The 18,797-nt window shown below is 38.1% G+C and overlaps 1 protein-coding gene and 1 long non-coding RNA gene across 2 annotated transcripts in view; both read left to right on the top strand.

Annotated features, from left to right (window-relative positions):
- The first annotated feature begins 1,041 nt into the window (after window positions 1-1,041).
- On the top strand, window positions 1,042-2,346 carry LOC120430673 (uncharacterized). The gene is made up of 3 exons (XR_005607699.2): window positions 1,042-1,440; window positions 1,698-2,062; window positions 2,126-2,346. It is a non-coding gene; the product is annotated as an uncharacterized LOC120430673 (long non-coding RNA).
- Window positions 2,347-8,156: 5,810 nt separating this feature from the next.
- LOC120431856 (thymosin beta) overlaps window positions 8,157-18,797 on the top strand; it is a 35,813-nt gene continuing 25,172 nt past the window's right edge. Inside the window, exon 1 of the mRNA XM_052706815.1 lies at window positions 8,157-8,316. The gene's annotated coding sequence lies outside the window, so the exon portion shown is untranslated. The remainder of the gene's footprint in view (window positions 8,317-18,797) is intronic.

Below are 18,797 nucleotides of genomic sequence, written 5' to 3'. Positions count from 1 at the left end.
CTGTAAAGAAGGGCCACGAAGCTAGTATAAAAAAATGTTTTAAAAATTCATTTTAAATCCTTTGATGTCATCGAAAGGGTCATTGTACTCAGAAAAATAAGTTTTATCGTTGTTATCAATAATATCACAAATTTAAACTTAATTTTAGAACCAAATTCCAGATGACTGGACTACTTTTTATAAAGTCCTATAAATAATTGTATTTCGTTTACTCCAATGGACATTAACATAAGATACTAAGGGGATTCGCTCAATGCGTATATTTCTCGGGTTGGTTTTCAAAAGGTACTTAGTGCCAGTTGTGAACAAAGCCTTTTTTCGATCTGTCAATTTACAAATTATTAAATTCAAAATCATTTTGAATAGCTTGAGTTTTTAAAGGACCTTTAAACGTTTTTCGACATTTTTTTATTAGGTCGTATGAACGAGCAAAAAATTAAAAAAATATAAGTATTGAAATAACAAGCCATAGTTTCAACATTTGCATTGAAAAAGTGTTTTAAAATGCATTTTACACTAGTTCAGTTGTTTTGTAATCATTCGTTTTCAAAAAAAATAAGATTTGTCGAAAACACAAATTTTAGCGAAAAAAAAAAATGTTTGTGATAATAAACATCGAGAACTCAAAAGATTAAAAAAAACAAAACATACTAAATGCCCCCTGTTTTGTTGAGCCAACTTTGAAGGGGGGGGGGGGGGGAGGAAGGGTTAGGAACAAAAACTTCAAATTTGTTTCTACAACCTTATTAAAAAAAATGTCAAGAATGTGAAAAGTGCGGAATCTGGTCATAAAATTAAGTTAAATCGTTGATATCGTTGATATTTTTCACAACGCTAAAGCTTAATTTTCTTAATTTTAGCACAACAGCAAAGGATGTAAAATGTTGTCATGTCATTTTTTTGCATTAAAATGAAACAAAAAGTGATCAGAAATGGTTTTTAATCTCGTTTTTAATTGTGTTGTTTACCGTTGTAAATTAAAATTTACGTTGTGCTTTAGGACCCTATTAGATTACTTAGTTTGTCGGAGTTGATATGTATCTAATGGTACGTTCTTTTGATGGCAAGTTCCACACTGAGTGCCGCACTCAGAGCTGTCAAAGTGTTTTTTTGAAGAAACTCGCGCTAGTTCCGCACGAGTTTCGCCGCCATCTTGGAACTGAAACTCTAGTGCCGCACTCGATATTTTTTCAGTTTCATGCGAGTTCCACGCACACTGACAGATGACGTTCGATTGAACCAAAACTGGCACCGACGAGTGCGGCACTCAGTGCCGCACTGGCTGTTCAAACGAACGTACCATAAGTTTCGGTATACAAAACTAACGTGTAAATCAAAGTGACAGTCGACGCCGTCGAGCGCGCTTCCAAATTTCTGTCAGATTTTAGATAAACATACAAGAAAAAAAATTTTAGTGACGAGTATTTTTGAAATTTGTAAGTAAGTAATAGTCATAAAATTACCAACTTTCTCTTTTGTTTGATTATCACTAAAGCGGTATACGCTCTTCGGAAGGAACCGGTCAAGAAAAAAATCAAATGGGCAGCAGCAGCAGCTAAAGCAAGGCAGAGAGGGTGAAGAAAAGCCCCAAGAAATCGCTCCCTCTCCTTTGTTCTGCTGTTCGTAAAGCTGTTTCTTGACCCCTTTCCTTCCGATCAGCGTACTAGCCTTAACGCACGGAGAATTCTTACCGGCAGCCACATGACGAGATCCTGTCCAATGATGGGTTCGGCATCCACCGGAAGATCCAGCAGCCGCCGATTTCCTCCCTGTGGCGGTAGCATTGGCGAATTCCGCCGTTCCGGTCGTTCATGCCAGAGGCGGCGACTTTTGCTGACTGCAAACCTACGACCGTTGCCTCGCACGAATCTGCTTGTTCCATCCGTACTGGGAACGATGAGCAAGCCGCGTTGGGTGTTGTTTAGGAAGAGCATGACCCCTCCATGGTCGTCCCAGCGGAAGTGCAGCTGGAAATCAAGGTGAACCTATGAGATAGCTCCAGCTGGATGCCAAACCAGCGGGAGAAACTGCAGAAGACGAAATCGAGCTTTATAATGATTTTGTAAGTAATATTTGATTATTTGTGAAAATTTACTCACCAGTTTAACCTGCTGCAATACAAAAGGATGCATTCCTCCAAACCGAGACGTAACCAGTACAAGCTTATTTGACTTCTTCGGAAGTAACCGCTTCAGGCCACAACCCTTAAGAATTCGTTGCCTTTAACCTGACAACTTCCGGAAGGCCAATCATGTTTTGTTTACAGCAGAATCTGTAAAATAGATTCAAACTTCTTGAAAAACTGCATTGTTTTGACTCTATTGGTCTTTTTAGTTTCTTTTTGTTTTTGACTATACCAGCACGGATAGTCTACAAATACTGAAACACTCATCTGATTTGTTTTCAACATAAAAACAAACATTTGACACAAAAACACTTGCATCTACTGCACCGCGCACCAAACATTACCAGCATTCGACTGATTTGTTTCCGTCTTCCATTTGAGCTGTCATTCTCAAAACAAAAAAATGAGACTGAAATTTAAACGCCTTTTATGTTTGCATTTCAAAAAATTTACATCAAATGTACAATTACATGTTTTTTAAATTTTCAAATTAATGATTTCCCGGGGAAAAAAATCCATTTCCGTAAGATTCGACCATTAAGTTGAATCTCATTTTACATGAAGGCACTTTAAATGCAATACAACTGTTTACAATGAATTTCAAAATTACATTGAGCATGTTTACGTTTAAAACATGGTTTCAGTGTTGGGTAAATTTACATTTTTTTTTCTGTGTATACCAATACACAAATTCCAATCATTGTCGTGACATTCGCCCGATTTTCTATTTAATTTGAATATAATGGACAAAAAAATTAGCTCAAATTTTGGTCATAAAGGTTATGAGCCTATCGATTTTAATTTATTTATCCAACAATATTAAAAATCAGTTTTTTTTTATTGCCAACTTCTCCAACAATCGATAAAATTTATCTTTTACTAAATCTTCTCTGAAATCCAATCATAAACTCAATTTAATTCGTGCAGGTTATTAGCCTATCTATTCTTAAACCACCACTTCAATAGTATTGAAAATTTGAAGAAAAAAGCTTTTCCAACAATCGAAAATATTTATTTCTACTATACCTTCCTTGAATCCAATCATGAGCTCAAATTTAAGTTATGCAGGTTATGAGTCTATCATTTCTAAAACTATCACGTTAAAAGATTGAAGATGTGAAAATTCTTTTACAAACTTTAATAAATCGATATTATTTATGTTATACTATCTTCCCGGAAATCCAATCATGAGCTCTAATTTAAGTTATGTAGGTGATTTAAAATTCTACCCTCTCAAGGAATTTACGCTAAAAGACTCACACATCGATGCTTTATACTCACAAAAACTCAAGCCAAAAGCTCAACATCCACGCGCTACCCTATAAGGTACTCAAGCTCAGAGATTTATCCTTCATGCTCTAACCTCACATGGGACTCGAGGTAAAAAAATATATCATCTTTCATGCTCTACCCTCGCAGAGGATTCAAGCCCACAAACTCAAAAAAATACGCTTTACCCTCACAGGGGACTCAAGCTAAAATAAATCATCTTCCATGCTCTACCCTCGCAGGGAACTTAAGCTCAAATATTTATCATCGACGCTCTACCCTCGCAGGAAACTCAAGCTCACAAACTCAAAAAAAAATACGCTCTACCCTCACGAGGGAATCCAGCTCAAAACTCTAGCAATCACGCTTTACCGTCTCAGAGGACTCAAGCTCACAAAGTCCAATAATCACGCTCTACCGTCACAGGGGACTCATGCTCAAAACTCCAGCAATTACGCTCTACCCTCACAGGGGACTCAAGCTAAAAAAAATCATCCTCCAGGCTCTACCCACGCAGGGGACTCAAGCTAAAAAAAATCATCCTTCAGGCTCTACCCTCGCAGGGGACTCAAGTTGAAACATTCAAAATCCACGCTCTACCCTCACTGGGGACTCAAGCTAAAAAAAATCATTTCCCATGCTCTACCCGCGCAGGGGGCTCAAGTTTAAATATTTATCATCCACGTTCTACCCTTACAGGGGACTCAAGCTCACAAACTCAAAAAAATACGCTCTCTCCTCACAGGGGACTCAAGCTCACAACTCCAACAATCACGCTCTACCCTCTCAGGGAACTCAAGATCAAAAACTCCAACAATCACGCTCTACCCTCACAGGGGACTCAAGCTCAAAAACTCCAACAATCACGCTCTACCCTCTCAGGGGACTCAAGATCAAAAACTCCAACAATCACGCTCTACCCTAACAGGGGACTCAAGCTCAAAACTCCAACAATCACGCTCTACCCTCACAGGGGACTCAAGCTCAAAACTCCAACAATCACGCTCTACCCTCACAGGGGACTCAAGCTCAAAACTCCAGCAATTACGCTCTACCCTCGCAGGGGACTCAATCTAACAAAAATCATCTTTTAAGCGGTATACGCACTTCGGAAGGAACCGGTCAAGAAAAAAATCAAATGGGCAGCAGCGGCAGCGCAAGCAAGTCAGAGAGGGTGAAGAAAAGCCCCAAGAAATCGCTCTCTCTCCTTTGTTCTGCTGTTCGTAAAGCTGTTTCTTGACCCCTTTCCTTCCGATCAGCATACTAGCCTTTAGGCTCTACCCTCGCGGGGACTTAAGTTGAAATATTCAATATCCACGCCGAGGGGCGTGACAATAGTAAAAAAATTAATACATTTAATTAATTAACTGCAGAAATTAACGAATTAACTTTTGTTTACGATCATAATATCGCCACCTATCTTTACACCACATTGGTTTGCCGACGACGTTTGACAGTTCGACATCTCGTATGATTGTTGTTGTTGTTTTTGTTGGAATATTTTTATTTTTATCTTCAAAAAGTACACTGGATCCGTTGGGAAAGGAAATCGTGTTCAAGAGACCTGTTATAGCTGGCCAGTTTAGAGCATCATTTCGGTTTTCAATCAGCTGAAAACTCGATCCACGCTCTACCCTCACTGTATAAATTTGCGAATGATGTTGTTCTTACCCTGAAGTTTAGTCATGGATCTATCATGGTAATTCCATCAATATTATGAATTTTAATGCTCGCTCTTTAAAAGCGAAGGAAAATTGTTTTTTCAACTTTTTACGAGTTCATAACGTGCATGTTGCTGTTATTTTAATCCAATCTGGATAGCTTCCATCATGGATGTAGCATTACTAATTGTTTGAATCAAACTGAGTTTTGCAAAAAAGTCAGTTTTTCAAACGTAACATCGCCGAGATCAGAAGATCCCAAAGCGTTGCCAGCAGAAAGATTTTCAAACGAGATTTGAGGTACTTGCCCAATTTCAGGAAGATTGGTAGAGGATTTAAAATTCGTGGATTTCGGCTGATGCTTAGCACGAGAATCCAAAACCTTTATTCCGATGGGGCAATCCCAGAAATTTGATTTGTGATTTCCACCACAATTTGCACACTTCTTTCTTTGACTTCTTTCACGGACAATTGTCCTTGTCGTGAGAAGAATCCCCGCAAACCATGCATTTTGGAACCATAGCGCAATGATCAGTACCGTGACCGAATGCCTGACAACGCCGGCACTGGGTCAGATTCTGGCCATTACCGCCATGTTTCTTAAAATGCCACTTTACCCGTACATGGAACGAAAAATGAACTTTGTCCAAAAGTTTCAAATTGTTGATTTCATTTCTGTTGAAATGAATCAGATAAAATTGTGAAGTCAAACATTGGTATTACTTGGGATGGGGCAAAGCCAAGCAACACCTTAAGTTCGTTTTTGATCTCATCCACCGACAAGTCGTTGGAGAGACCTTTCAGGACCGCCTTGAATGGACGAGCATTCTTGGTCTCATACGTGCAGGGCTGAGCTGTACGATTTTGAATTAGTTAGTCGCTGTTGGCGGGTTTAGGGCGCCAATGTTCCTGTCGAGGGCGCTTCTTCTCGTAGGGCGCCTATATTTGTACTAGGGGCGCCAGGTGATGAGCGGGGGGAGGTGGAATATTTTATTCGTTATATTCGGGTACACAAAAAATAACAACTATGTTGGGTAATTCTTGGCTTGCAACACAATTCAGCTCCCTGTAGCATACTTTTGATTTGCAACTTTTAAACCGGTTCTATTCGACTGTAATTTTTTGTACCTCTATTTTCTTAAAACTACCTACAAAACACTACAGCTAACTTTTCCTTAAACCACACGTCAACAATGAGAAACTGAACAAATCCGAGTAACCGGATATTTTCTCGGGTTTCAAAAAGACAGAAATATGTTATCCGTCTTGTCCTAAATCCTTTAACACTCAAACGCTCGGGTAGTCATTTGACCCCTATTTTTTTTCTTAAAAATCTCATAACTTTTGATAGCATTGACCAAATTGGATGCTTCCAGTTGCAAAAGATCCAGATTTGTCTATATTTTGAACTGTCAGATGGGTGACAAATATGGTCCACTTTTACCGGAGATATTCCGGATTCCAGCCCTCCTATTTGGGGTTTTGGTCAATAGATCAAAAACCATTGCACAGAACAATGCCGGAAATGATGCAAAACTTCAAGGCATCAAGTCTCCTACACAACCATTTAAACCAGGGGTGACCAAAGTACTTTTTCAAAATTAAGGTTTATTTTAAACTTTTATTTGCTAATCTTTTTTATTTTTTGTTAATAAAGAAAACTTATGATTTATCAATATTTTGATCCCCACTTTAGGATACAAATAATTTGTTCAAAATATTTTATAATTAAAACAATTTCACACGTTTCAATGTGAGTGAAACTAGTAAATATCGTCAAAATTTTCATCAAACATTTTTAGAAATATTAAAAAAAACGTTCAAGTTTGACTTAGGTAGAATTCTGTAATAGTTGCAAAAATGTAAGTTTTCTTTATTAATTTGCAAGTCATAATGACACTTTTATGAACTGACCCTCAAACATACATTGCACTTCCTTCGGGATTCGAACTCATTACAGTTAGATAACGAATCTGATTGACTACCAACTGATTCAGGCAGACAAAATGTGGAAATCGGAGGATCAAGTTTGTTGCAAATATTTTACAAAGCTTTCGTCGATCAACCCACCCCTCCACCATTATAAAAAAAATGGCTCAAAAACCAGGAGCAAAAATATATTTTCAAAAAACTTCAAAACTTTAAAAAAAAATGATATTTAAGTGCAATCAGCTGAAATTTATTAAATATGCATTTCTTTGCATTAAAAATCATTTGAGCATGTTTGGGTTTATTAAAAAAATGAATTTTAGTGAATTTTCGATGAAATAAATAAATGTTTTTTCGCTAAAATGTTTTTTTTGTCGAATTTTTTTTGAAAATTATGATTGCAGTTTAACTATACAGAAGTTTAAAACATTTTCTAACATTTTTTTCATTGAAATGTTGAAATTCTGGCTCTCAACGATTTTTCATTAGCCACACTTAATTTATAGATAAAATTACGCCTTTAGATGAATTGTTCAACATGCAAATATTTTACAAAGCAATTTTCGAAATATAAAAACAAAACTTAGTGTTTTTTTAAAACACAAGTACATTCAGCTAAAAACTTTTTTTCAAATACCTGAAACAATAAAATCAACGATACTGATAGAAAACCGTTATCTTGTGGTTTCTATTATTTTGAATTGAAATTTTGTTAGAATAGCAAATAAAATCTTTTATATTAAAATAATGTAATTTTATTTTTTTCAATAACCTTTTTTTGTAAATTTGGCCCGCAAGCTCATTTGAGCTTCAAATTTGGCCCGGCCTCCAAAAACTTTGAGCACCCCTGTCGTACAGGCTGATTCTACAAAACATTTTTCTGCGTGTACTTGGGCAATAGAGCTTTATGACGTTTCACGTACGCACACTAGCGCACCATTTGATTTTGCTGGCCGGACAAAATTTAACCTCACTTTTTTTTCGTGTAAGTACACGCAATACATACGCACGTAGATTACTCTATACTTACTAGTAGGAAACATTTTGTTGTATATACTATAATGCATTGGTTTGGAATATACCTCTATTATGACGGTGCCTTGAATAAAAGCCGCACCCAAACTCATACCAGCGAGCAGCGTGCACTCACATCATGAAAACGCTTGTTTGTATTGGATCTTCACTTTCATACAAACACTTGAAATTATGGATATCTGAAATGATGACCAGTTGTGTTCTTGCGTTTGGCCGATCCAGTTGTGATCCAGCGTTGCTCTCTAACATCACGCGTCTTAATTTGTGATACTATTGTTAAACACTTTGGGATAACAAGTAAGTACCGATCAGAAAGATATAGCTAATACTCATTCACATTGAATGAAGTTATTTGAAGCACATCCATACAAAAAAAAATCCTGACGAACAAAGCCAGCAAATGGCTCTTGGTGGTGTCATTGACTTGCATTTTGCGCAGCTACTTCTTCTGCCCATTCCACTGATTTGCCTCACCTCCCAATGTGGAAAAATGAGTCATGCTGCTTTTTTCCCATTATTTCTATGGAACTTGAACAAAAACTAACATGCAGTAGATTAATTGAGGGTTATTTAGCAGCCTATTTTACACACTGTAAGAGTTGAGTGAAACGGTTATCCAAATTAGCAATTATGATTCAAACTTTTACTAATGATAATGGCCGACGAATGGCCGGTCGTATTAACCTCCCCCACCACATTTCTTGCCTACATGGGAGTTGTCTATGCGTAAGATATTTTCAAATTTTAATTGTATCATTAAATTTGTTAAGTAATTGTAGTTTAAATAAAATTATTACATACTGAGACCACGTTTTCCTCTTCAATATTTAGAATCAATGGAGCTATTGTAGTTGTCTTGAATTTTTTTATTCCATTATTTCATCAAAAGTGCAATGTTCAATTGGGTACTAAAGCCCTATGTCAATTTTTATCTACAACGGTAAAAAACACGATCAAAACCCATTTCTGATAACTTTTTTCATTTTTATTCAAAAAAAAATTTACAAGACAACATTTTTTCGATATGGTCCGAGCTGTCAAGTAGGACCTTTCAGTCAAGAAGAACCGCGAGGTTAATTTTGCAAAATTGAATTAAAAATCCATTTTAAACTCTTTGTGGTCGTACAAAGGGTCATTGCACTCAGAAAAATAAGCTTTATCGCTGTAAACAATAATATCAGCAATCTAAGCTTCATTTTAGGACCCAATTGAACATAATTGATTAAATAAATAGTGAATTAAAATGATAATCTCATAGTAAGTGTTAAACTAGCCGTGGTGATGAATTAATTTAAGAAAAAAAAAATCCAGAAAGCTCCGACTTATATGGCGTGCATATTCCCTAAGGGGTCTCGCTTGATCGACCAAGTGAAACCTTGATGACCTCAAAATGTTCAGTAAATGCACAGTGTATAGGGAATCATAAATATAGATTTCGGCAAATAGCTGATGATAATTTTTGTTCAGGTTCGCACTTATCGTATACTCTCTTAGTTATTATTATCGCATTCAGGCGGAACCGACCGGAAACAGTAAAAAGTATATATAAATGTACATATTATATGAAATTTATACATATATATTTGTAATTAATGCAGTTCTGCTTTTTTTCTCTGAAGGTAGCAAAGCAAACGCACAAACAGTGAAGGCTAGCAACTCTTCTCTAAACAGGTGAAAGAAGGAGCCTCGCACTCTATTCAATGAGCAATCGTTCATGGTCTGCTCACAGATAGTGCGGGAGGAAGCAAATATTTTTTCCGTACCGTGATACACAGGTTCAGACTGTAAGCCGAACATGAATTGTTCGTAGTCGTACTTTCTTTTCGCTCCAACTATAAGAGAGGGAATATATGGTTTGCTCGCTTGTACACGAGGCGAACAAAATCAAGATGGAGCGCCACACTTGCAGAAAAAATAAGTGCTATCGAACTCGGTACGGGTGTTTCCTTTGCCTTGTTTTTTTTTTCAAACATAAAGGAAGATTTGAACATAACATTTCTAGTCTATACCAACCGTGATTATTGATTTTGGAGCTTTAGGTTCCATCTAAAATCCTCGTGGATTTTTTTTGTTGACATTTTCAAACCGGTCTTTTCTTCTTGTGGACATTTTTTCATACACTTTTATACGGAGCGTGGACAATCATAGTACAGACAAACACGTAAATCTCTTTTTAGTTCCATCAACCAAGAATATAACGGCTGATTTAAATTTAATTACACTCAACCCCCGGTGGTTGGTCACTTCCCAACTATCACACGTAACATGTCAAAATTATGATTTTGTTGAACAATCGTTAAATAAATGAATTTTATAAAACAAAGGTTTGACAATTTCATCGCAATATTTAAACAAGCACATTTCAGCACTGGTTATAAAACATAGGTTGGAAACTGGGATTATCAATCTGTCATTACAAAAATAAACAAATCGCGTTTGAAGTTTAAAGGAATCGAAATTGCAGAGTTTAAAATCCAAGTCATCTGCGGAACTAGGTCCCGTATTTCGTCTTTTAGGACGACTGCTCCGATGTTATCGGTTGCGGAGCTGCGCAATGTCCGGAAACATGACCATTTCAAGCCAGAAAGGAGAAGTCGTTATCAAATTCGGTCTACCGGTTAGCTGGACGTTCTTCGACAAATTCACTCTTTCTGGAATACTTTAAATAAAAACACAAAATTTCGTTTTTTTTTTGTACCAGTAATTATTTAATAACTCGCTAGAAATTTAACTCCACTTCGCGATCAACTTTAGCCGAAACACCGTTCTTCTCACCGCTTCTTCTCGTAGGGCGCCTATATTTGTACTAGGGGCGCCAGGTGATGAGCCGGGGGGGGGGGAGGGGTGGAATATTTAATTCGTTATTTTTGGGTACACAAAAAATAACAACTATGTTGGGTAATTCTTGGCTTGCAACACAATTCAGCTCCCTGTAGCATACTTTTGATTTGCAACTTTTAAACCGGTTCTATTCGACTGTAATTTTTTGTACCTCTATTTTCTTAAAACTACCTACAAAACACTACAGCTAACTTTTCCTTAAACCACACGTCAACAATGAGAAACTGAACAAATCCGAGTAACCGGATATTTTCTCGGGTTTCAAAAAGACAGAAATATGTTATCCGTCTTGTCCTAAATCCTTTAACACTCAAACGCTCGGGTAGTCATTTGACCCCTATTTTTTTTCTTAAAAATCTCATAACTTTTGATAGCATTGACCAAATTGGATGCTTCCAGTTGCAAAAGTTCCAGATTTGTCTATATTTTGAACTGTCAGATGGGTGACAAATATGGTCCACTTTTACCGGAGATATTCCGGATTCCAGCCCTCCTATTTGGGGTTTTGGTCAATAGATCAAAAACCATTGCACAGAACAATGCCGGAAATGATGCAAAACTTCAAGGCATCAAGTCTCCTACACAACCATTTAAACCAGGGGTGACCAAAGTACTTTTTCAAAATTATGGTTTATTTTAAACTTTTATTTGCTAATCTTTTTTATTTTTTGTTAATAAAGAAAACTTATGATTTATCAATATTTTGATCCCCATTTTAGGATACAAATAATTTGTTCAAAATATTTTATAATTAAAACAATTTCACACGTTCAATGTGAGTGAAACTAGTAAATATCGTCAAAATTTTCATCAAACATTTTTAGAAATATTAAAAAAACGTTCAAGTTTGACTTAGGTAGAATTCTGTAATAGTTGCAAAAATGTAAGTTTTCTTTATTAATTTGCAAGTCATAATGACACTTTTATGAACTGACCCTCAAACATACATTGCACTTCCTTCAGGATTCGAACTCATTACAGTTAGATAACGAATCTGATTGACTACCAACTGATTCAGGCAGACAAAATGTGGAAATCAGAGGATCAAGTTTGTTGCAAATATTTTACAAAGCTTTCGTCGATCAACCCACCCCTCCACCATTATTAAAAAAATAGCTCAAAAACCAGGAGCAAAAATATATTTTCAAAAAACTTCAAAACTTAAAAAAATGATATTTAAGTGCAATCAGCTGAAATTTATTAAATATACATTCCTTTGCATTAAAAATCATTTGAGCATGTTTGGGTTTATTAAAAAAAATGAATTTTAGTGAATTTTCGATGAAATAAATAAATGTTTTTTCGCTAAAATGTTTTTTTTGTCGAATTTTTTTTGAAAATTATGATTGCAGTTTAACTATACAGAAGTTTAAAACATTTTCTAACATTTTTTTCATTGAAATGTTGAAATTCTGGCTCTCAACGATTTTTCATTAGCCACACTTAATTTATAGATAAAATTACGCCTTTAGATGAATTGTTCAACATGCAAATATTTTACAAAGCAATTTTCGAAATATAAAAACAAAACTTAGTGTTTTTTTAAAACACAAGTACATTCAGCTAAAAACTTTTTTTCAAATACCTGAAACAATAAAATCAACGATACCGATAGAAAACCGTTATCTTGTGGTTTCTATTATTTTGAATTGAAATTTTGTTAAAATAGCAAATAAAATCTTGTTCGGCCAGGCGGCCGACGCAGAAGGACCCCGACCCGCGGATTGCCCCAGCAAACTCGAGCAGCAGATTTCGGTTCACAACAAATAAAACAAAAGGCTTTGTTTTAGGACCGACCGATCTAGGCGGTGGTCGCGGTGATACTTAACGTTTATTTGCAACAGTACAGAGTAGAAAGCAGTAACGAAAGATAGAAACACAAATGAGGAAGAACATCGTTAGGGTGGTACAAAATGACCATGTTGGTCGCAACATACTCCCCACCAAAAACGAATGTTTTTAGATAAAAGGAAGTACACTCAAAAGGAAACACCGTCCTCTACTGCTACCGTTGAATGATGCTCGGCACATCTCCTCGGATGGTAGCGCGAACCTGAGAGCCTCGTCCGTATTCCAGAACATCGTCGACACTTCGCTGGGATTTCGACAAACTTTCAAACCCTGCCACCGGCTGCAGATAGGGCTGCCCTACCGGATGGTCTGCTACGCGGCTGCGTGTAGGTTGCCGGACCGCGGTAGCTGGGAAGCGACAAAGAATGCCACTTGCGCGCAACATGGTCCAAAGTTTGCCTCACCAAATGCTACAGGACTGCTGGTTGGCCTGGTCGTTGTAGCTGGAAGTTCTAGATGTCCGAACCTTAAGCGATGGCGGCTGGTATCGATCCTGATGAAGAAGATGGCGGTCATCAAACGAAACGGTCCAGGAGGCAGGTTTCTGGCGACGGATCCGTGGGCTACGTTGTGTTTTAATCCTGGTCACGGCACCAATGTTCGGCCAGGCGGCCGACGCAGAAGGACCCCGACCCGCGGATTGCCCCAGCAAACTCGAGCAGCAGATTTCGGTTCACAACAAATAAAACAAAAGTCTTTGTTTTAGGACCGACCGATCTAGGCGGTGGTCGCGGTGATACTTAACGTTTATTTGCAACAGTACAGAGTAGAAAGCAGTAACGAAAGATAGAAACACAAATGAGGAAGAACATCGTTAGGGTGGTACAAAATGACCATGTTGGTCGCAACAAATCTTTTATATTAAAATAATGTAATTTTATTTTTTTCAATAACCTTTTTTTGTAAATTTGGCCCGCAAGCTCATTTGAGCTTCAAATTTGGCCCGGCCTCCAAAAACTTTGAGCACCCCTGCTTTAAACAGAATTAAGTTTCATTGAAAAGACTGAGGAATTGCAAATTCCATAAAAAATCATTTTGACCCAATTTCATCCCTACTGACGGAAAGTTTTTTTAATTATTTGGCATTAAATAGCCACTCCAGCCGCAATAAATTTAATCATAGCAGCGAACAAAAATGCTTATTTCAAAAACAGATCAGACTCTGATAAACCATAACACCGGTCATTGTATGCTAGCGATGCATAAAACCCAACAACGTAGCAGCATCTACGAACCATCAAAACGGAGCACGTTGAAGAGCACTGCTTATAAGCTTATTTATTATCCAGGTTACTTTACTACACTGAACAAATATTATGTTTTCAGTTATGAGCAATGTAATTAGCTTATATCTGTAAGCCCATACATCCAATTGAAATGTGGTCAAGGACAAACTTATGGGAAATTGGACGAGCTTTCCGGTAAAAATATTTTCGAAACTGAAAAATCAAGTCTGTCTTATAGAAATTGCCAAAAACCATCAAAAAACCTATTTTTTCAACATTTTTATTTTTAAAACCGCTGTAACTTCACAAGGATTGGACTTAGGACAATGGTCAATATGGAGACTTTTATGTAAAATTGTCTGGAGAATCGACTCTCGTGTTCAGTTTTTGAAAATTTTGACGTTTAGAGCACTTTTCAAAAAAACAGTTTCAGTAAATGATTTTTGTATTTTTTTTAGGTGAGTTGCTCCATCCTGCATTTTCCGTGAGTCTTTTTATAACATTTTAGGCTATTTTCACAAAAATTTTGAGCGAAAAAAAATCGTGGGCTCACCTTCAAATTTGACTTTAAAACTTAAAAATCAAAAAATCTCATAAAAGTGGAGTGTTTTTTTCTTTCAGTGTATTTTTTTTCGGAAAGCCCGTCAAATTTCCTACAAGTTTGACTTTGACCACTTTTCGATACGATGCAACGGCTTCGAGATACAGAAATATTTAAATACCGAATTACAAAAATATTTAAAACACTTACGCCCTTCTCAAATATCATTATCGAGTGTTACTGGCTCCATATACACAAAAATGGCTTATATAGGCCTAGGATAACATGTCTACAAAGTTTCATTGAAATCGGAGAGGGTCGAGAAAAAAGTACCTAAAAAATTCCTGTTTTGGGCTGGAATTGCTCCAAAGTGCTTTATATATTGTGGTTTCGGAAATAAATCGAATTTTCGCGGCGACTTATCTGACACTACGCTTTGCAAACTTATCAATTCTAATTCTGAGTGTAACAAGTTGTGTTGAACGCGAGGATAAACGTCACTGAAAAAATATTTTGTCGCTCTGGCACCAAATCGAAACGAGCGATTTCCACTCTCGCCGCACTTTTTCTCTCCGCCTTTTTCTGTCAAGCTTTATAGCATCAGCGCTTGCGTGATGGCGTTAGAAATTTTGGATGATTATGTTGACCATTTCTGCAGGTAAAAATAGTGCATATTTTATTTTGTTTTTCATTAAATAAACAAAAAAAGTTGGTTCATCCACCGCCAAAAATTTTCGTCAATCAAAACAATATGGAGGAATCACAACAAAGTTGGCTTACACACTGATCGAGTAATACCAAATTAAGCTTGACAGAAAAAGGCGGAGAGAAAAAGTGCGGCGAGAGTGGAAATCGCTCGATTCGGTTTAGTGCCAGAGCGACAATAGAATTGCAGATCTTTGTAGATTCTTGTGCGCTGAAATTTAGAAATAAAACAAAAATATTTAAAAAAAACATAATTTTCAACATAATTTTGTTCTCAATACATCTTACGTGCGTTGTTAGTTCACTGAGGTGAAATGATGAAAAAAATAAAGAAACAAAATAATATATTGATAAGCAAATAAGATTTAAGTATGCTCGTCTTGTATCATTGGAGTTTGTAAACTTGTTGATGCGTTAAGACGAGGTGGTTTTGTGCCTCTCTGAGAGAGTGTCCTCTGACACAACTCAAAGGGGCTTTTCCCCACCTCCAAATAAAAAACAAAACAAAACAAACTTATGGCGAAGATTTTTCATTTCCTGGAAATAAAAGTAATTCTTAAACTAATTCTTAAAAACTAAATTATTTAAAATGTTCATGTATTATTAGTACTTACATATAAACAGGCAACGTATTGAATGTTAACAATTCATACTCTAATCTAATCAAACACAAGCGCAGCTAATCCGAAGAAAGTATCCTAGTAGATTACACCCCATGTTCTTTCTTGTCATTCAATTTGATCATATATTGTATGGGGAAATGGTAGATATGAATATAAAAATAAATCTTACAGTGAAAAGATAAATACAAATAAGCAGTAATTTTAAAGATGATTCCGGGAAGCTGCAAAACAAACAACTATAATTAAAAAGACAAATGCTCCAGATGGTTCCATTGCTGAAAGAAAAGGAATAGTATAAGGAAGGATATAAACATTTAAATAAATCATCTAGTGAATAGATAAATGTAGGCATTAAAATTGAAGAAAATTCCCGGAAGCTGGAAGAAACAAGGGGTTACACTCTCCGCACCGTTTTCGGAAAACCGTTTGTGTTCAAGAGTGAAATGGGTGCACCGCGGTGTTTTTTTTTTTTTTTTTTTTTTCTTCATCATCATCATCCCGGTACGAGAATCGAACTCACGACCTCTGGATTGGAAATCCAGCACGCCGCTAGTCGAAACCCATCCCCTACCGGTCAGTAATCCCAGTGAGCAGATTTTACTCTTTGAAGGGATCTGACTTTGCCGAGCCAGACAGGAATCGAACCCATCACCTTCCGCTTACAAGGCGAAAACCGTAACCTTACGGCCACGGAAGCTCGGCTTCCGTGTTCGTGGGTGCTGGCGATGTGCGCGCACACAATTCACGCTTGGGGAACTGTCATAGCACTTTTTCGCACAACTGGCATCACTTCGCTTTGAAATGTCAAATTCAAAGTTGTTTACTAATAAACGCGTTATGAAAACTTTTTGAAGGCCTGAAGTTCGAGGCAGCGCAGATTCCGGTTAATTATAGTCGGTTTGTGAGAGTTTAAGGGATTTTCCGGAGTGTCCTTGCTACCGGCGGTAGATCCAGCTGAAGGAGGAGCAGGACCACGACATCCGCGCTGTGAGCAAACGTCGTTTACAGCACAGATCCGAGTATGTTCTTTTCCGGGTTTGGAAGTCCGTCGAAGGAGATTGGAACCGATGTCACGGTGGCCGCGGTTCCACCGGTTAGGACCGTTAGGACACTAGTGACGAGAAGTATAAAGCTAAGAAGGACAGTGGCAGCAAGGAAGCAATCATCCGCCGCTAAATTGAACGAGACGGCCACCAGATGATGTATATTCGGAAGTGGCAAGGACGACAACCACTGCACCAGCTGCGGCAAAACCGTTTAATTTTGGGTTAAGTTACATGTTCCTCATCCGGGAAAATTCAACACCCAAAACGGGTTTCAGTTTAGCCAAAATGGCCAAACCCGCCGAGTACAGTACCAAAAAGACCGTCGAAAAAGGTGCTGATGACGAGGACGGCGAATTGTTCAAGGTGGAGCTTGCGTTGGTTGAGGAGAAGGGCAGCATCGTCTGGAATGGGCTTCTCGGACAGCAGCACGACGGACGGCGGCCCTGATAACCGGGAAATCAAGATTATGTTTAAACAAATAAAGAATTTGAGAACAAAAGGTAGCAAAATGCAAAACCAGCTTAGTATTTTTTCATCAAAAAAGAAGATGTCCTGTAACTGTTCCGATCCTTGCTCCGAGGCCAACATCGGACATCCGTACACACAAAGAAAAAATACTCTTAATTTAAAAAGATCGTTCGTTGGATTAAAAGTTCGCGTTGGTGAATATTCGTAGAAAGTTTAAACTTTTCAATTTAAAAGTTGGACAATAACCTCCATAAGGCTTGCTGATAGGGTGCTCATCCTTCTGACCTGCTTCGACTGTACAAGACAACGATACTCTCGGTGCTGGAATATGGCAATTTCTGCTTCCAAACAGCTGCGAAATCACGCTTGTTGGTTCTCCAGCGGATACAGTACCGATGTCTTCGTATTGTCTTGGGATGCATGCACTCAACTCACAACATGACCCTCGAGGTCTTGGCGGGAGTATTGCATCTGCGAACTCGTTACTACGAACTGTCTTACCGGTTCCTGATCCGGTGTGATTACAGGAATAAACTGGTAATTCACAACTTTGAAACGTTGCTGAACCTTCACGTTGAGTCTCGGCGCATGCTTCTATATTATGACTTTATGTCATCGTGGGAGTGGAGCCCGAGCACAACGGTACAGCGCACGCCTCCGTTAACCAGCAGCACCCTGATTGGCTTCGACACGTCCATGAAAGCCGATACTCGCGGTATCCCAAACCATCTTCTGCGGGGAGTTGTACCGTCGATCTTCGCATCAAAGTACAACCATGTTCCTCCAAACAACAGATTCTTCACCGATGGCTCCAAGCTCGACGGCTGTACGGGCTTCGGTGTTTATCATGAATCTTATCAGCTGTTCTTTAAGCTGAAGGACCCGAGTTCGGTTTACGTCGCAGAGTTAGCCGCGGTTTACTGCGCACTGAGAATCATCGAGACCATGCCACCTGACCACTACTTCATCTTCACCGATAGCTTTAGCTCTGTTGAGGCTATCCGGTCTCTAAAGCCGACCAGGGAGTCTGCGTTTTACGGAAATACGCAAGACTTTAAACAACCTGGCGGCTCAGTCCTTCAGCATCACGGTGGTAGGGGTCCACGCTCATTGCTCGATTCCGGGTAATGAGAAAGCGGACTTGCTCGCCAAGAAGGGTGCTGAGAGTGGAGACATTTTTGAAAGGCCAATTAGCCTACAAGAATGCCACGGTTTTCCGAGGCAGCGTGCGCTTCTGGATTGGCAAAACCAATGGGACGACGACACCAAAGGACGTTGGATGTATTCCATACGACCTAAGGTGCAAAGAAAAGCCTGGTTCAAGGGAATAGACTTGACGCGTGGATTTATCAGAACGATGTCCCGCCTTATGTCGAACCATTACTCGTCCAAGGCTCATATTTACCGTATCAACATGAGTGATATGAACCTTTGCGACTGTGGGCAGGGGTATCAGGACATCGACCATCTCGTATGG

This window comes from Culex pipiens, chromosome 1 (genome assembly GCF_016801865.2).
Source record: "Culex pipiens pallens isolate TS chromosome 1, TS_CPP_V2, whole genome shotgun sequence".
Lineage (NCBI taxonomy): Eukaryota > Metazoa > Arthropoda > Insecta > Diptera > Culicidae > Culex > Culex pipiens.
The sequence above is the reverse complement of the archived record's forward strand: the minus strand, read 5'-3'. Positions and strand labels throughout refer to the sequence as shown.